The sequence below is a fragment of the Xenopus laevis genome, chromosome 1L, assembly GCF_017654675.1.
Source record: "Xenopus laevis strain J_2021 chromosome 1L, Xenopus_laevis_v10.1, whole genome shotgun sequence".
Lineage (NCBI taxonomy): Eukaryota > Metazoa > Chordata > Amphibia > Anura > Pipidae > Xenopus > Xenopus laevis.
In genome coordinates, this window is record NC_054371.1 from 140,085,059 (window position 1) to 140,101,993 (window position 16,935).

Here is a 16,935-nt window from a genome sequence, read left to right on the forward strand (position 1 = left end):
TTTCAAATGGAACACATGACCCGTGAGACATCTAATGTTGTGGTGGAAGATACACATAGGGGGCAAGGGTGGGCAGACTGCTGAAGTAAATGGAAGGAAACTAGAGCAAGTCTGTTGAAGACCAGGCACATGAGATAATGGCCATAAAAACTGAACCAGCTGGGGATCAGGCAGCAAACAATTAAAGTGAGTAGAGAACCATTCATATGATGGTTGACCGATAAAGCAATTGCACAGAAAAGCACTTTGGCTTAATGCTATATGAATGACCTGCTTTTACTGAAATTATCTTTGTTGATAGTATTTATGGGCACTTCTCAATGGCAGACTTTTATTGGTTTTATGGTTATTGGTAATGTTTCAGTCAGTGGCAATTCCCTCATACTATATCCTCAGAACCTAAAACAAATCTATCCTTTGACTGAATATGTAACCTTGCAAAGGAATGTTATTCTCTGCAGTATTCCAAAGAACTGGAAATGTTTCAAAGAAAGACAAAATAGTGTCTGCATTAAGTTTGTATGCTAAAGAAAATGCTCGAGACCTTGAATGTGTTACTGTACAGCTCATCACTAGGCAGAGGGTGAACACTGGGAGCAAACTAGCAATATGCATTATTTCCCACAATTAACTAGATTGCTGCATTAAATATATTTTACTTGGGGCAATCCTAGAGGCCCATTTATCAATGGTCGAATTTCAAATTTATGTGAATTCTTTTTAATTCGAATATACTCACAATTCACTGGGAGGTTATTTAAGAAATTTACTATTCGACCCTTGATAAATCTACCTCCTAATGTTGTGTAATGGAAAGTCATTTTACGGAGCTTTGTCGCCCATGGTAGCGCAGATTTAACCGTGAGCGACAAATCTTAGTGTGCAATTGCCTGTAAGCTGCCGTAAACAACACAGCAGTTAGGAACGTGGTCTGAAAAAGTCCAACTGTGCTCCTGATACCCCGTGCTCTGCAGAGTAAACATCCACACAACATGCACTGCTGGTCAGACCTTAGGGCAATATTGAGTTTATTGCATGGTTTCCTTTTATATTTATATAGTCAAATACAAGAGTCCTCTGCACTCCCTGTGTTGTTTAAAGGGTAAGGCATTTTTCAGTAGCAGTATGCACAAAATGTCTCTGTCTTAAATATATTGATAATGGGTTGAGTGCAGAGGACTCTTGTATTAGTCTATATGTATTTTGTGGTCACAGCCTCATTGCACCCCCGCCTAATGGTTTTAAAAAATAGTGGTGAGCACAACTTTCCCTTGTTTCCTTTTATATTTATCCATAGTGATTCCATTTAAGCAATATGAATCCTGTGTAAGAATTAGCTTTCAGAGAATATACACCTTTTATACTGCTGACAGCCACTGCCTGCTACATCTAGGATTATTTCCCTACAGTACTTGTAGGCTGTCCATCACAGATTTTCCTACCTCAGTCCTACCTGCATTTTTATCCCAAAGTGCATATCTGCATGTATCAAAACCAAATCGAATATGTCATTCAGCTGCACAGAGTTTGTCAAGCCCTTGCATGGATGAATGGATTCAATTATTTTGTATATTTTGTGTCCTCTGTGAATACAGAACATTTCATTGCCTCCTAAACAGTTATATAATACTGGACCTAAAAAAGAAACCTATAGCCCACCACTTTGAACCTGAGTACGATTATAAAATGTCCCATTCACAACAACTCACTATTCATGAGCCTGTTACTGGTTCTTATCTGTGTACTAATAGCACCACCAAGACCAAAAGACCTATGTTTGGAAAGCAAAGATGGATGTGTTTCAAAAGACTAGGCAAAAATCTAAGTACGCCATGTCTACTGCAACTTATAATAAAAAAAAGAGGTTTTTTGATGTGATGTGCCTCATACACCAATTATGAGTACCTTTGTTCAACTGAAAACTGAAGGATTTTTTGCAAGCTGGGTTGACCATTATCACTTTTCAATGTACCAGTGTGGTGTAATAATTATGGAAGGCTTGTTTAGAGCTTCATATTGTTGGGCTCATGCAGATGTCCTGCTCAGTGTTCTGATTTAAAAAAAAAAAGACTGCAATCACCCATTTTTTTGCTGTTTGTCCACTGCATGGGGCATTGTGCAAATAGTGGCAGGACTCTCTGCTCTGTTTCAACGCAGAGACCTATGGACTGCTCTTTGAATCAATTGTGGGCTGCAATAGGGGAGGCACATGGATGACCTCCTCCCCCGACAGGGCTAGCTGTGCATCTTCATGATGTGCCCTTAAATGAGCTCTAAATCTTTCATTAAAAAATTCAGGTTTTATCAAGAAGGTAATGGACACTGTAACAGGAAGGCCTATTTATGAAAATGGTGGTTTTTCTACTTCCAATAAAGTCAAATTTATGCTGCTCATAAAATAGTGCCTGTCGCGTTCAGTATCCCAAAACCCACAAGAAATGCCGAGGTTACAGTCACTGCTCGCGCTTCTGCCAATAGCAGCTGCCTTTTATGTCGGGAGGAGCCCTTCGCTACTCTGATGCTGCCAGGTCTAAACCCCACTTGGAGCAACAACCCCCCCCCCCCTCATCTCTCCCTCCCCGCACACTGTATTACATTGCAAGGCATCCACTGCTACCAGGAAAGGAAGAGCGGAGCACAAATAAATACTTTTTTCAATTGTTCAAAGGCTCTCAGCCTCTTCGGGCAAAATACTAGAATCTGCACCTTTTTGGGTAAGGGCAGTGATCGGAGCCACCACCAGAGTTGAAAAATGTTTAATAATTTGCCTGTAATAATTGGCAAACCCTAAGAATCTTTGAATGGTATGCAAAGAAAAGGGATGTGCCCAATCTAAAATGGCCTTAGTTGGCTTCATTTCTAGGCCCTTTTGTGAAATAATATATAACAAATAGAGGTTACTTCAAAAAATGCATGTTTAAATATTAGCATATAGCCAATTCTGCCTTACCTACATAACACCTCCTGAACATGGGCACAATGGCCGGTTAAATTAGAAGAATTGATCAGAATATCATCTAAGTATACCACTACATAGCTACCCAGAAGATCACAGAAAATATTGTTTACAAATTCTTGGAAGATGGCTGGGGCAACACATAAACCAAAGACATTCATAATGCCCATCACGGTTGTTAAAAGCCGTCATCCATTCGTCTCCTTCCCTGATTTGAATTAAATTAGAGCTTAGAGAAGATTGTGGCACCCTTAATTCGAAAAGTTTGGAAATCAAGGGAAGGGCAGGGAGTAATGATTTTTGACCATGATTTTATTCAGACCTCTATAATCTATGCATGGCCTTAGGCCACCGCCTTCTCAACCAAAAAAAGATGGCATCTGCAGGAGAAGCAGAAGGCCTTATAAACCCCTTCTAGTTTTTCCTGAATCTATGCCTTTGTGGCCTGAGACTCAGGGAGAGAATGAGGGTATGCCCTACCTCTAGGAGGAGACTGGAAGAATAGCAGGAAGGTAACCTTCCTACAGATGTAGCAGAAAAACTTGGGAAGCTTTTAAACATAAAACCTCACAGCCCATTCCTCATTGACGTATCTTGTTAGTAGTAACCTAATCCAGGGATTGTGTCTCTGTAACCAAGGCAGGCCTAGAATCACTGAAATATGAGGACAATTAATTATGTAGAAGATGGGTGATTAGTACCCATGGACATAATGAGATTTTCAGATTTGGAAGACACTAACCCACATCCCAAAGAGCTTCCATCGATGGCCAATAGTTTAACCGATGGGACAAGGGGTTGTGTGGAAATGTTGTGTCTATGAACAAAAAAGTTCCCTGCTGCCCCAGAATACAAAAAGCCAGAACTTTCTACGCAGCCCTTTTCCTAATCTAAGAGCACTCTGGAAGAAAATTGTTGGAGATTAGAAACCGCATGACCTGAACAGAACTCCCCAGACCTGTTTAAGGTTTTGCCATTTCTTGAAACAGTTGTCACGGAAATGCCCTTTATCCCCACAATACAGGTATAACCCATTAGCATGCCTACAACTCTTTTTTCCATTTTACTTTAAACATATAAAAACAAACAAAACACTCATGTGCATTACACGGACTCCTGCATAGAGTTCAGGTTGACACATAGGGGCAGATTTATCAAAGTGTGACATTAGAGCTCATCAGAGAAAATGACACTCACTCTCTGTTCATTCCTATGGGATTTTTAGAATCGTATTTATCAAACGGTGAATTCTAACTTTCACCTATCAATAAATATGCTTCTAAAAATCCAATAGGAATGAATAACAGTGTGAGTGTAATTTCCTCTGGTAAGCTCTAATTTCACACTTTGATAAATCTCCCACATAGAGTAGTGAAGAACTACAAAACACATAAGAATTAAACACAAATTTCTAGGTCACATACTGTATGCATTTGGACAGGATAGGTAGTACTGTGTTACATTCTGAATGCTTAATAGAATACAGTGTCAATTTGTTGTACCAGCCACCTTCTCATTGGGGCAGTTGGTCGTGGGATGTGGACTGGATTTGGCCATGGTGATCTATGTTAAAAAATAGCTGTACAGATTACCTCAGAGAAGCTACTGCCCTTTGTGGTTGGCTAGACAGTCTGGGTCACACCAAGGACCCCCATATCTTATTGATTTTTGTGTTAGACCCTCTGCTTTGGTAGGTCAGGTTATTTAGGGGAGTCATTTTGTTAACCTATTCTATCCAGGCCTTTACTGTAAGGGGTATTGAGCCCTCCAATGCATAGCCACTGTCTTTTTTGCAAAGAAGAGCAGTATTTTAGGGTATCTCTGTGAGATGAAGAGATCTTGCTGTAGCAACCACTCTGGGTAAGGCCAGAATTCTATTACCGCAGGCCAAAAGCGGTGGGTTTTTTGGTAGGTTAGCCCCCCTTTTTTTAGAGGACAGTAGAGTAGAGCCCAACTGCATGGGTTCCTCTCAGGGCTGGATTTACATAGTGGGCGCCCCTAGGACCACTGCTGTTCATCGCCCCTGTCCCCTCCCCTTTATTTGTGCAAATATTCATCATCTGGACTGGAGCAATGGGAATTGTCGCACAGGAAATTTAAAAAATGATTGTACTCAGTGATTTTGAACCAATGCAGCATGCCAGCCCCTAAAATCCTGACGCACGGGCCTAGGTGGCCTTTCCAAAAATCCGGGCCTGGTTCCTCTGTAGGCCTAGAGAATGAAACTTCAGGCTTAGATGCCCACTCTGGGAGGTACTATAAGTACAATAGTCTTCGACCCGCCATTTACTGCCTGAGGTTATGGATTGCTGAATCAGCAGAGACAAAATGATCAGGGTCATCATACATAAATACCATGGCCTTGAAAAAGTACTTGAGAAAGAGACGGGCTAGATCAGAAGGGGATAAACTAAATGCCCATAGTTGAGGATCCCCTTGCAGTAGGGTAATAATAAAATGTACTCTTTGGTGGGAAGGAAGCAGGGTAGCAAGCCAAAATGTAATTTGCAGGCCTCCTGAAAGGCAAAAGATTTTCGAACAGTGAATTTTTCAGGGAACAGGACCTTAGGTTCCACCATAGTTTACTATGTTTGTAGGGGTCTGCTTCCCGAACAGGAGCTGGAGTGGAAGCTACAGGTTGTTGCAGGATAACGTCCAACCTTGCAGACAATCTCTGGAGACATTGGACAATTTGATCTTGCTTAGCCTCTTGTTCCCTGAGATTCTGGAGGAGACTTGCCAGAATTGCTTCTGTAGTAGAGGGAGAAGCAGCTGCTCCTTTGGCGTCCATGTCGGTGCCAACATAATGTGATGTTCAGTACCCCAAAACCCAGAACAAACGCCAATAACAATTGCCTTTCACGTTGGGAGGAGCCCTGCCGCTTAAAGTGAGAAAACCAAGGTGAGGGTTCTGGCCAGACGAGAGAAATGAATCGTGCGATGGGAGGAACAGGGAAAAAGTAAGCGTAGTCATGGAACAGGTTGGGGTCAATAATCAATCAGTCAGAGCAGTACAGAATCAGGAACCAGGAGCATAGTCACAGAAACAGGCCGGGGTCAATAACCAATCAGTGAGTGCGGCACAGGGTCAGGATCCGGAGGCCTCGTCAGAAAACGGGCAAAAGTTGTCTCAGGCAGTGATACAGCAATGGGTCAAGGAACAGTAACTCAGACAATAAGCGCACCCAGGACCTAGACTAGATCTAGAACAGACCTATTTTGGGCACTGGAAAAATGGACAAGGAACCTTCAAATATTTGATTTTCACAGCAAGCGCAATGATGTGGCGCATCAAAATGAAAGGGACACGTGTGCACCGGATCAAATTGGAGGATGCGGCCATCCCCGCCGCCCTACTAGACCACCAGGTATTGTTACAGTGCACTCAGTGAAAAGCTTGTGTTTGCCCCAAGACAGAAAGTTTTTAATTAAAGATGCTTATCCGCTGCCTTGGCAGCAAACTCTTCATTTACATGAAATACATGTATTCATTTGTGACAGTTACTGATTTAGAAAACAATATTGTTTTCCTGAGAGATGCAAAGTCCAATTTGTGTGGTAAAACCAGGAAAGTTTCTTCCTGGGCATGCATTGCCTACATTTATATAGTCAGAGCAAACATTTCTGCTCCCAATCACATCAATAAACAAAATATTATACTTGCTAATATATTTCACTAAAATGTGATGCCTCCTTACAACTATGGTTTCCTTTAATAACATTACAATACCCGCAATGAGCAGCAGATGGCTCTGTAGAACTGATCTATTTATTGAAGTACAACACATTCCAACACTTTTTTCAGTTCACTTGGTTTCTGATAGTTCACCAGAAATAAAGACTTTTTCAATTACTTTCTATTTGTGACCATTTTTCTAAAATTGAATTGTAAATTTTAATTTATGTTTTTCTAAAGCAGCCCTGGGAGGGGGGGGGGGTGGCTGACCCTGTAAACTGTTCTAAATTGATACATTAGTTGGTACATTTGTTATCTTTGTCCCTGCTGAGCAAAATCCCTGGGTTTCAATAAAGGCAGCTGTTAATATTGCTACAATAGTTGCTAATATTAAAGGAATATAAAACTTTGATTTTGGAAAGACAGTAAAAAATAAAAAGCAATTGAATAGTATTTTTCTTACCTGGCATGTAAAGGGTTAAAGGTAGACTAAGGTGTATGTTTTGGAATTTTCCCAAAGGCTAGGGTGAAGCAAAAGATTATCTGCATCTGATTATCTCCAAGAGTGCCCACCTCTCCCTCTGGCTATAATCACATAAGGGTCGGCAGAGACACTCACTAGGGGATGCGACAGGCGTCAACAACCTATAACAATTGCACCAATCAGAGCTAAACAATATAATGAAGAATAATGATATTAAAAGACAATATAATGAAGAATAATGATATTAAAAGACAAGGTTGGTTATGGAATATTATATGATTTTAAGTGGAAGTGAGTGTAGGATTCTTGAAGGAAACCCCTCATTTTAAGCAGCTGAAGTAAATTTTTTGGCTTAAATTAATTTTTTAAGGGCTGTCCACCAAAATAATGAATTTTTTTTTGCAAAATGAATGAAAATGTAATTCTGAACCAATCCCAATATACATCAATGAAACCTTTTCAGTGATTTTAAAGTATTTTGTAAATGAAAGCAGTTTCACGATTCCTTCTCTGTCATTTCTGTCCCCTCTCGCCCCTTTTCTTTCCATCACTTATAACGTTAAGTGTGATTCATCTTTGGATCCAGAGGAATGCAAGGCAAAACATGGCAGGATGCCAGCAGACTTTTCAGTGTGAAATTTACCTGTTCCGTTTTTCTGTTCTTTTTTTGGAAAACAAAAACAAACTTGCTTTTTGTTTCTGTCCGAACATGGACTGAAACTTGTGGAAGAAAGCTCTCAAGAAATAATTAGGCGACTTCTCTTCTACTAGGTTGAACAGTAACCAGATATTACCTGGAAGTGCTACATAAAAGAATAGTACTATGACCTGCAAATACCTCCCCTCTGCATACTTTAAACAAACACTGTTCTGCAAACAGGAAGCTCCCTGGCTCTCACTCCCCACGCTGCTTGCACCAGGCAGAACACACCCAACCTTATACTAGCCACTCTAAGGAAATTAGTTTGAAGAAGTAAAAAAAAAAGTTTCTGGATTTTATTACGAGATTGTTTGCTGTATATTCCATTTTTATGCTGGATCTCACCTTTCTGGATCTTTGATTGGCTGATGTACTTTGATTTACACTCTGAAGGGCTCTAAGGTGAGTTCCTGTTACTGCATATACAGGTTTAGGGAGAGGTTACATTGCAGTCGGACTAGATGCATGCTTGTGTTTTTATTATATTCTTTCCAATGTTATCTAATATTGTTACCATTACTGGGCGAGGATTGCATTGGTTGGTCTGTGGGGAACCTAAAACCAATATAACTAACACTGAAAATAATTTACAGAGACACTTGCAAGGCTGCTTCCAGGTAACACAAATTACAAGGTGCATGCTGAACATTTTAGATGACGTATATGATGGTAAATGGGTTGGATGATGAAAACTGCATTCTGAATTCCAAAGATAACATTTCCCAAGTGATAAAAAAGGAAGCTGTCCCTTGACATTGGCAAAGATAACAAAGGTCCGTGGAAAAGACTACTTTGCTGAGACTAAACGATCAATAATTTCTGCATGTTTTGTTCATGAATCCAGCTCATTTAATATACCTAGTTCTACCCTTTTGACTGCGTTAGAGACAACTGGTTTAGCAGCATATTTAAGCAAGTTAAAACATGCTGCCCTTTGATACAACTCTTTTGTATATCTTATTTGCAAAACTATCTACCTTGGTTAGTTTTGAAAACATATATATATTTTTTTTTTTTACAAAGAATGGGTGTTTTTGAGTTTTATTGTGATTTGCCTTGATTGAATAATAAAAATCCCATGCATGACGTGAAGATATTTTTATATTCTCACCGTAATTTGCGGTTTTGTGTTGTAATATTGGATTGGAGGTAGGTACCAGCCAACAGCTTTTGTCCTAATCTACACTATTCCCTTTAGGCCATAAACACAAAGGGTTGTTAAAAGTCTGTGACATGAGAAGGTGGAGTTTGTAGTTTCAACAGGTCCAGAGCTTCCCATTATGTACAAACTATTGTCGAGTGGTTTCACACTATTGACTCCCTCAAGCCATGTGCCTTGCTTTAACTAACTCGGAGGCAAAACATTTGTTTTTCTTTTGGTATCATAATAGAGATTGGCAAGCAATTGGCAATTAATAAGTAAGCACATTAATCAGGATGCACAATACAAAGTATTTCACAGGACCTCAGTGACTAATGTAAGCACAACACCAATGCAGCTCTCTATAGCAGCACTGTGAAACATTGTACATGTACTGGGCCCATCATTTAGCATTTTTTTATGTTTAAGGGCTGGTGTATACAAAAATGATAATATGCAAAGTAGTCTTTTGCGTCCTTAAAAAGAGTGGGGCCCTAAAATCACCCCTGGAGGACCACATATAGTCTGTGTCCCCAGGAAAGCTCCACCCAATAGCAACCAATCACCCTTTAGCTTCTTTTAACATTAAGGTGCCAATAGAATAATAAATTCTAAATTATATCTCATTATTTAAATTAAAAAATGACCAAACCAATTTTGCCTTATTATTATTTAAAAAGCTTGATTTAGTTTGGGTAAAACCAAAAAATAGGTATGAAAAATCATATTGTGTGATATATTTCAGGCTTTTTCCCTGAATCGTACGTTTTTTTTTGTTTTTTGCCTGTAAAACCCAAAATGATCGGATTTTCTGGCAAAAACCCAGCACATACCACTATAACTTCCACTTAGAATAGGGACCTCTGCCATGGACCTTATACACAACCTCGCAGGTATGAGATTTTTGGATTTGGGCTTTTTGCAGCCTCTATAAAAGAAAATTAAAAAAAGCCCTAAAAATGTGAGTTTTGCCCCAAAAAGTCAGACTAGATAAATTTGAAGTTTAATAAATAACCCCTTAATGTGCTGATACTTTAAAGCCATCTAGACCTGTGAATGAATTGAAATATTAATTCAACAGAAATTGCTCACTGTGTCAAACATCTGTGAAACAATTCACTGCATGAGCCAGTTCTTGAGAATAGCCTTGAGGAACAACTTCCACTTCCTGGTTTCACATATGTGACTAAGGGCATGGCTGTGTTTCCACCTACACGCGCCTTACCCATTTTATATTTACTCTTCTATCTAATGATTAATGCTATTAGAGTTGTGGAAAGCATTGCATGCAGTTAGCAATAATGATAAATTAGTAAAGTATAAATTAACAGACCAAGATGTTGGACATATATAGGAGCCTGTTAGGAATTTTATAGCATTTTCTAAATACTATTGGTCACTGTATACTCACAACTTTTCAATAAGCCCTCTTTTGGAGCCAGACACTAACAGGTACACCACTCAACAACCCACATTAACAAGAAGGGTCCTATTAACACTTCACTGCACTGCACACTTCATAACACAGTCATTCATGAACCATACCCTTAGAAATCACAAGGATTTTTCTTTTAATTTAAAACACAATAAAATTATTTATAACGGGAAACAACTCTCCATTCAAAGTTTAGCCATTATTTTCTCTGCTCTCCGACTCATAAACATAAAATTACTCACACCATGATTTTACTTCAGCTCTAGTTTATTTAGCTTATTCTCTGCTGCCTACACACATGTCTACACACATTCTGGGGCAGATTTATCAACGGTTGAAGAGTAAATTCGAATTAAAATTCACACATTCGAATTTTAATAACCCTATCTAATGTATCAGATTTATAACACTTCAACCACGGAAACAGTCCTAATTCAAATATTTGCCACCTGAAACCTGCCGAGTTCATGTACAAGTCAATGGCAGAGGTCCGTTGAGCCATTTCGAGATGTTAAAGGAGAAATCCACCTGTGGGGAAAAAAACCCCTACCCCCACCCCAGGTAGCCCTCCCTCCCTCCTCCCAGGCTAACTACGCCCCGGGGGGATACACCTACTCCATACTTAACCCTCGGCGCGGATTTTTCCGGCTCCTCTGTAAGCTGATATGTGTCTGCCATACAGCAAAAATTACTTTGTCAGCTTGATACCAGCAAGGTCCGAAACATTGCTGTGCCCTATGTGAAATAAAGGTGGTTTTAACACTACTACTGCGAGTGCTGTAAACTAGAGTCCTGCGCAGGTCCATTTTTTGGAACCCGTACCCGACCCATACCCGCAACCAGCATTTTTACCCGCTTGGACCCGCTACCCGACCCACAACTACCTTATCCGCAACCCGGACCCGCTGCCCATCAAGAATCAGGAAGTGCTGTGATTGTAAACCGGAAGTGACATCATTGGAAGTAGGCGTGATCAGAAAAAAGGGGTGCAACAGGAAGTGCTGTAATTGTAAACTGGAAGTGACATCATCGGACATAGGTGTGATCAGAAAAAAGGAGTAAAAATCGCCTGCAAACCCGCAGAACCACCGTCCCACGTCTATACCCACACCCGAAACTTCTACCCGCAACCCGCATGGTACCGAATGTTTTTGCTGGCAACCCGCGGGTACCCGACCCGCTGCAGGACTCTACTACAAACTCAATGGATTCAGAATGTGTGTCTGCCATAGGCACAATAGTTGTTATTCTTTGCTATGGGAAGCAGTGACTTTTGGGACAATTTGCCTTATGGCTAAGATTTAAATGGAAGGTAAACATATTTCAACTTGCTTGGAACCTTGTTTTATGTTGTAAGATTTCTAATACTGTTGACACCGATATCAGTGCTCTTCTGTACACAAACATAAATAGAAATATTAGAAGAAATATTAAAAGGCTCCTATTCCTCCTGGAAAGGTTTCCACCACCAGAACTCTAGGCTGACAAACCCTGGGCAAGAAACAGTATAGTCACTGACAGAGGCACAACCAGGCTTCTGCGTGGATCTGCTGCCATGCCTCACTCTGTGCACCTCATTACTTGGCCACACATGTGCATATGATAGTACCTTAGAAGAACTGGGACACTCATTGGGAGCCCCACTATAATTGAGCACACAGGGGTGGGGAGAAGTGCAGCTAAAGCCAGATCCTTATTGGGAAACTTTTTCAAGAAGGTGAGTTCCCTTTAGCTTCCTAAAAATATGCTCAATTACTATTTTTTATCAGTACTTTTGGAGGAATATAAATAGAAATTCTCAAAATTAAGAAAGAAATTGGGATTTCTTGGTTTTCTATTGCTGATTGACAATCATTAATTTTTAAGTTTAATGGCATGTTGCTCTATTTTTATAGACCTGCTTAAAGTTGAGTTTTTTGCTGCAAAATAGCTATTCCAACATTGTAAAAGTTATTTTCCAGCACTGAAATTGTATCACATACAGTCTGTGCAATGACACTAGACTAAAAAATGCAAACTCTTTTTATCTTGTACTGATGAGTCCAAAACTACTTTGCAGGTTCAGAGAACATGTCTTGAGTGAAAGCTAATGCGTAATCTTCCCAAAACTCATTATTACCTGGTCCATATCAAATGGATATTCAGCAAATTGTCAATACCTTTTTACTTCTTTTTTGGATCATAATTATACTGTTAGAAATTTACAAGAGACTAAATGGAAATAGGCATTGAGTGGTTTTTCTTTTGTATTAGCAGAGACTCATGGAATTCTAGTTTGGACTTAGTATATTGCTGACCTGAAAGATTTATCTAGGGATTAGTCAACTGGACTTCCAGGCTATGCAGTCAGGCTTACAGCATGATGTTAAATACAGAGATTTTTCATTATGGCTTTGTTCCAAGACCGCTGGCATTATGTGACGTTACTGAGAATCAACATGTGCAAATTTGTTGTGTTGCTGATATGATGGCTAACTCTGATACCCAGGATGCACTCTGCAGTTAAATGATCATAGCATCAATCAGCTCTGAGACACACCACTGGTCCTTGGATAACAGCAGACCTTTAGTCTCATGCATTGCTGGGGTGACAGAGGCAACATGAGGTACAAGAAATACTTTACTATTTTAGAAGCGGCGATTGGCATCACTCCACTCAATAAGAGAGAGCTGCTCCCAGAAGGAAGACATGCAAACCTGTGGAAATTTGCAGGGTAAGAATGCATGGAGACAAAGCTGAATTCATGTGTGTGCCTGTGTATGTTAACTCTGTTTATGTACACTCCATGCTGCATACAAAAGAATTTATGTTGCTGGTTAAATGTACATTTCTAGTGTTTGCTACTGCCATACTGTTTTTATTAAACTGTTTGAGACCCAATAGTTGAGAACATTCTCAGAATTCAATGATTTTGTTAATGAATCATACATTCCAACATAGATGATAGGTGCATTTGTGATTCTAATATTGCTGTTGAACAGTCTTTTTTCTGTATAACAATCCAAGACAGCTTTATTGAACTGCTATAGATTGGGCAGTTATTTAATCTAGCTAGGTTGGGGATAAAACCAAAGGTGACCAACATGTCAAAAATAGCAGCTTTATGTAGAAGTAAAGACACTCCTCTGCACCATACAGATTTCAGCCCTAACATTAATAATGATGCACTATAAAATGAATCTAGGAGGGCAACTACTGTATACTTTCTATGCAATAAAAGCAATAATGGCAATGGAGTGCCTGAACTAAAAAAAAAATGTCCAACGGTGTGTATCACAGCGATGCGAAATATGTTGGCGCTATATAAATACATGTTAATAATAACAATATGTATAACACACACAAGTTATAAAAAGCTATTGATGGTCAGGGCCCCCTTATAAGTTAAAAAAAAACTGTGGTGCCAGGGCCCCCCTTAAATTTTTTTTAAAAAATTGGTGACTAGGAGCCCCAAAGAATATTTTTTTTTAAAAAAATGGTGGCAGGGGCCTATAGAATATTAAAATAATACATTGGTGGCCAGGGGATTGAAAAAAAATAAAAAAACACAAATCGGTGTTCAGTAGAATTGAACTCATGGCTTCAGGACTTCAACTTCGCCTCCTTTTGTGACTTTGGGTCTTTTCGCCACTTCAGGACTTCAATTTCGGCTGTTTTCATGTCCGGGTCTTTTCTCCACTTGAGAACTTCAATTTTGGCTGTTTTCGTGACTTCGGGTCTTTTCGCCACTTCGGGGGTTCGGCTTCGTCTATTTTTGTGACTTCGGGTATTTTCGCCGCTTCTGGAGTTCGGCTTTGGCTGTTTTCGTGGCTTCGGGTCTTTTGGCCGCTTCGGGACTTCGGTTGTTCGAAACTTTGGAAATGGCCGCACAGGCTCAGCGCTGTCAAGGGGGCCTGGCTCTTTCAAAAGTACAGCATTGCCTGGCCCCCCTTCAGGCCCGGGCCACTTGTACCCCCTGTCCCCCCCTGATGGTGGCCCTGTGTGTGTGTGTGTGTGTGTGTGTGTGTGTGTATGTATGTGTATATATTTATATATATATATATATATATATATATATATATATATATATATACACATATACATATATACATACACACACACACACACACACACACACATATACACACGCATACATACATACATACACAGTGTACAGTGGTGCTAGGAACAGGACCCTTATCCTAAAGTTACACAAATCAATCCAATAATACAAAACAAACAGCCATAGGATTTTCTGACATACATGACTGGATGATGCAGTATCTACTTTTTTCCCCAACATTTTCCCAAGGGTAAGGTAGTGGCAGACAGGTACCTTTTATTGCTTTACTAGCTGAGTAATAAACGTATTTTTTCTAATGTCATTTTTTGTGCTCCTTCCATCCTTATTTATTGTCCCCTTCTTCCTCCACTACTGATTTCTATTTCTGCAATATATTACAGTTATGTCATGCAGATTGGAAAATGGGTATACTGTAATTAAAGTAGATTGCAACTACGGGGGCGTGGCCAACTAGCTATGTGAACGGACGCACGCACCTATAGCTCCCTGGTTTTAACCGCTTTATCCGGACTTTATCCTGCACATTTTTACAGCTGAACTTGCTTATGGTCTGCCGATAACTACTAGTGGTAACCTGATGGGAAAGAAAAAACCGCCTGTGGCAGAAACCTCCGATATTCGGCCCCATCTTCGTGACTCGGTGCGGCCTTCCAAGATGGCGGAGCCACGCAGGCCTGAATTGCCTAAGGAGCAACGCGCACATCCGTCGAGGGTAGCTGCAGCGCTCCCTCAGGCGACGGAACCTTTGGAGGAGCCTACCTCAGATCCTCCACTATCTCATACCTTATCGCACCCAGCGGTCGCCAGCACTCCTGAGGAATCCCCTGGCACAGATGACCTCACGCTTGCGGAGGTGGTGGCGACTTTGCGTTCCACTATCCAGACCTGTCACGCCGCTACTATGGCGAAGGTGGAGGAGCTCAGGGTGGACTTTGCTATCCTGCGGCAAGATCTCCAGACGGTCCGAGAGAGGACTGGTGAGGTAGAACGCCGGGTGAGTGATTTAGAGGACATGTGTACTCCACTGCCGGAGCGCATTGCTAACCTCACCCGCAGATTGGAAGCAGCAGAGGCCAAGTCTGACGACTTAGAAAATCGGTCAAGGAGGAACAACATCCGATTTGTTGGCTTTCCAGAAAGATCTGAGGGTCCGGACGCCACGAAATTCCTCGAATCCTGGCTCAAGCAAGAACTTGGCTCTGATACTTTCTCATCGGCCTTTGTCATTGAGCGAGCACACCGTATTCCTGCCCGGCCACCTCCGCCTGGGGCTCCTGCTCGGCCCCTCATTGCTCGCCTGTTAAATTACAGGGACAGGGACGCGGCCTTGGCAGCAGCACGTCAGAAAGGTGAGCTTACCTATGAGAATTCGCAAGTATCCTTGTATCCAGATTTCTCGAATGAGCTTCGGAAGCAGCGCCAGCAATTTATGGGTGTCAAGCGTCGCCTCAGGGAAGTTGGTCTACAGTATGCTATGCTGTACCCTGCAAAGTTACGGATCTCGGCAGATGGCAAAGCCCATTTTTTCCTCACTCCGACTGAGGCTTCCAACTGGTTAGACCGACGCTAATTGCTGTTTCACCCTCAGGATGCGACTCTTACTATTTGTAAGTATAGGATGGCACATATTCTCTACTATTTTGAGGCCCTCTCACAGGCCCACGTATATGGATCTTAACAAGAAGTCTGCCACTTGTGCCTTGCTCTTGGTTCTGTCATTGGACTATTTTGATTACCCGCTTTGGACTACTGCCCTGCATAGCGGTTCCAGGGAGCCATGTTGAGAAGTTTATTTGTTTTGACTCTATACCCTCATAGTGTTATTTACTACGTGAACTGTATTCCTTTTTTTTTTTTAGGTTGCGTGTGCTGTACAGTTTCGGCACACCCCTCTAGGCTACTCTATGTTTAGGGTTTGGCATTCCTCCAATGTCGGGGGATGTAGGGTGGGGGTTTTTGGGATTGAATGTCTTTCTGCTCCTTTTCTTCCTTGCTTTTCCTTCTTGCTCTTTCTTCTCTTTCTATCTTCTCTCTTCCTGTTTCTTTCTGCCTGTGTAGGAGGGAGTCTATACTCACAACTCGGGATTACAAATGTCAGCTGAACTTATAGCCATCTCCTGGAACGTGCGAGGGCTTAGTTCTCCTTTGAAGAAAACACTGGTATTCAATTTCCTACGGAAATATCGCCCTCACATTGTTTGTCTCCAGGAGACGCATATCTGTAAATCCTCGAATCCCCCTTCACTTAAAAAAATCTGGATAGCTCATGCCTACCATTCGCTTTATTCCAATTACTCTAGAGGGACTTCTGTTTTGATAAGTAAATCCTTGCCCTTTCACTTGCTGAGTATTAGGAATGACCCTGATGGCAGGTTTACCCTTTTGCATGCCTCATTGGCAGGTTTCCCCTATATTATTATTTGTGTGTATATACCTCCCCCATTCAATGACTCCTTACTTTATGACCTTCTGCCATTTA

General features: G+C 40.9%; 1 protein-coding gene across 1 annotated transcript in view; it reads left to right on the plus strand.

The window, feature by feature from the left end:
• Positions 1-7,997: 7,997 nt before the first annotated feature.
• LOC108714442 (tight junction protein ZO-2) overlaps positions 7,998-16,935 on the plus strand; it is a 70,692-nt gene continuing 61,754 nt past the window's right edge. The window contains exon 1 of the mRNA XM_018258701.2: positions 7,998-8,218. The gene's annotated coding sequence lies outside the window, so the exon portion shown is untranslated. The remainder of the gene's footprint in view (positions 8,219-16,935) is intronic.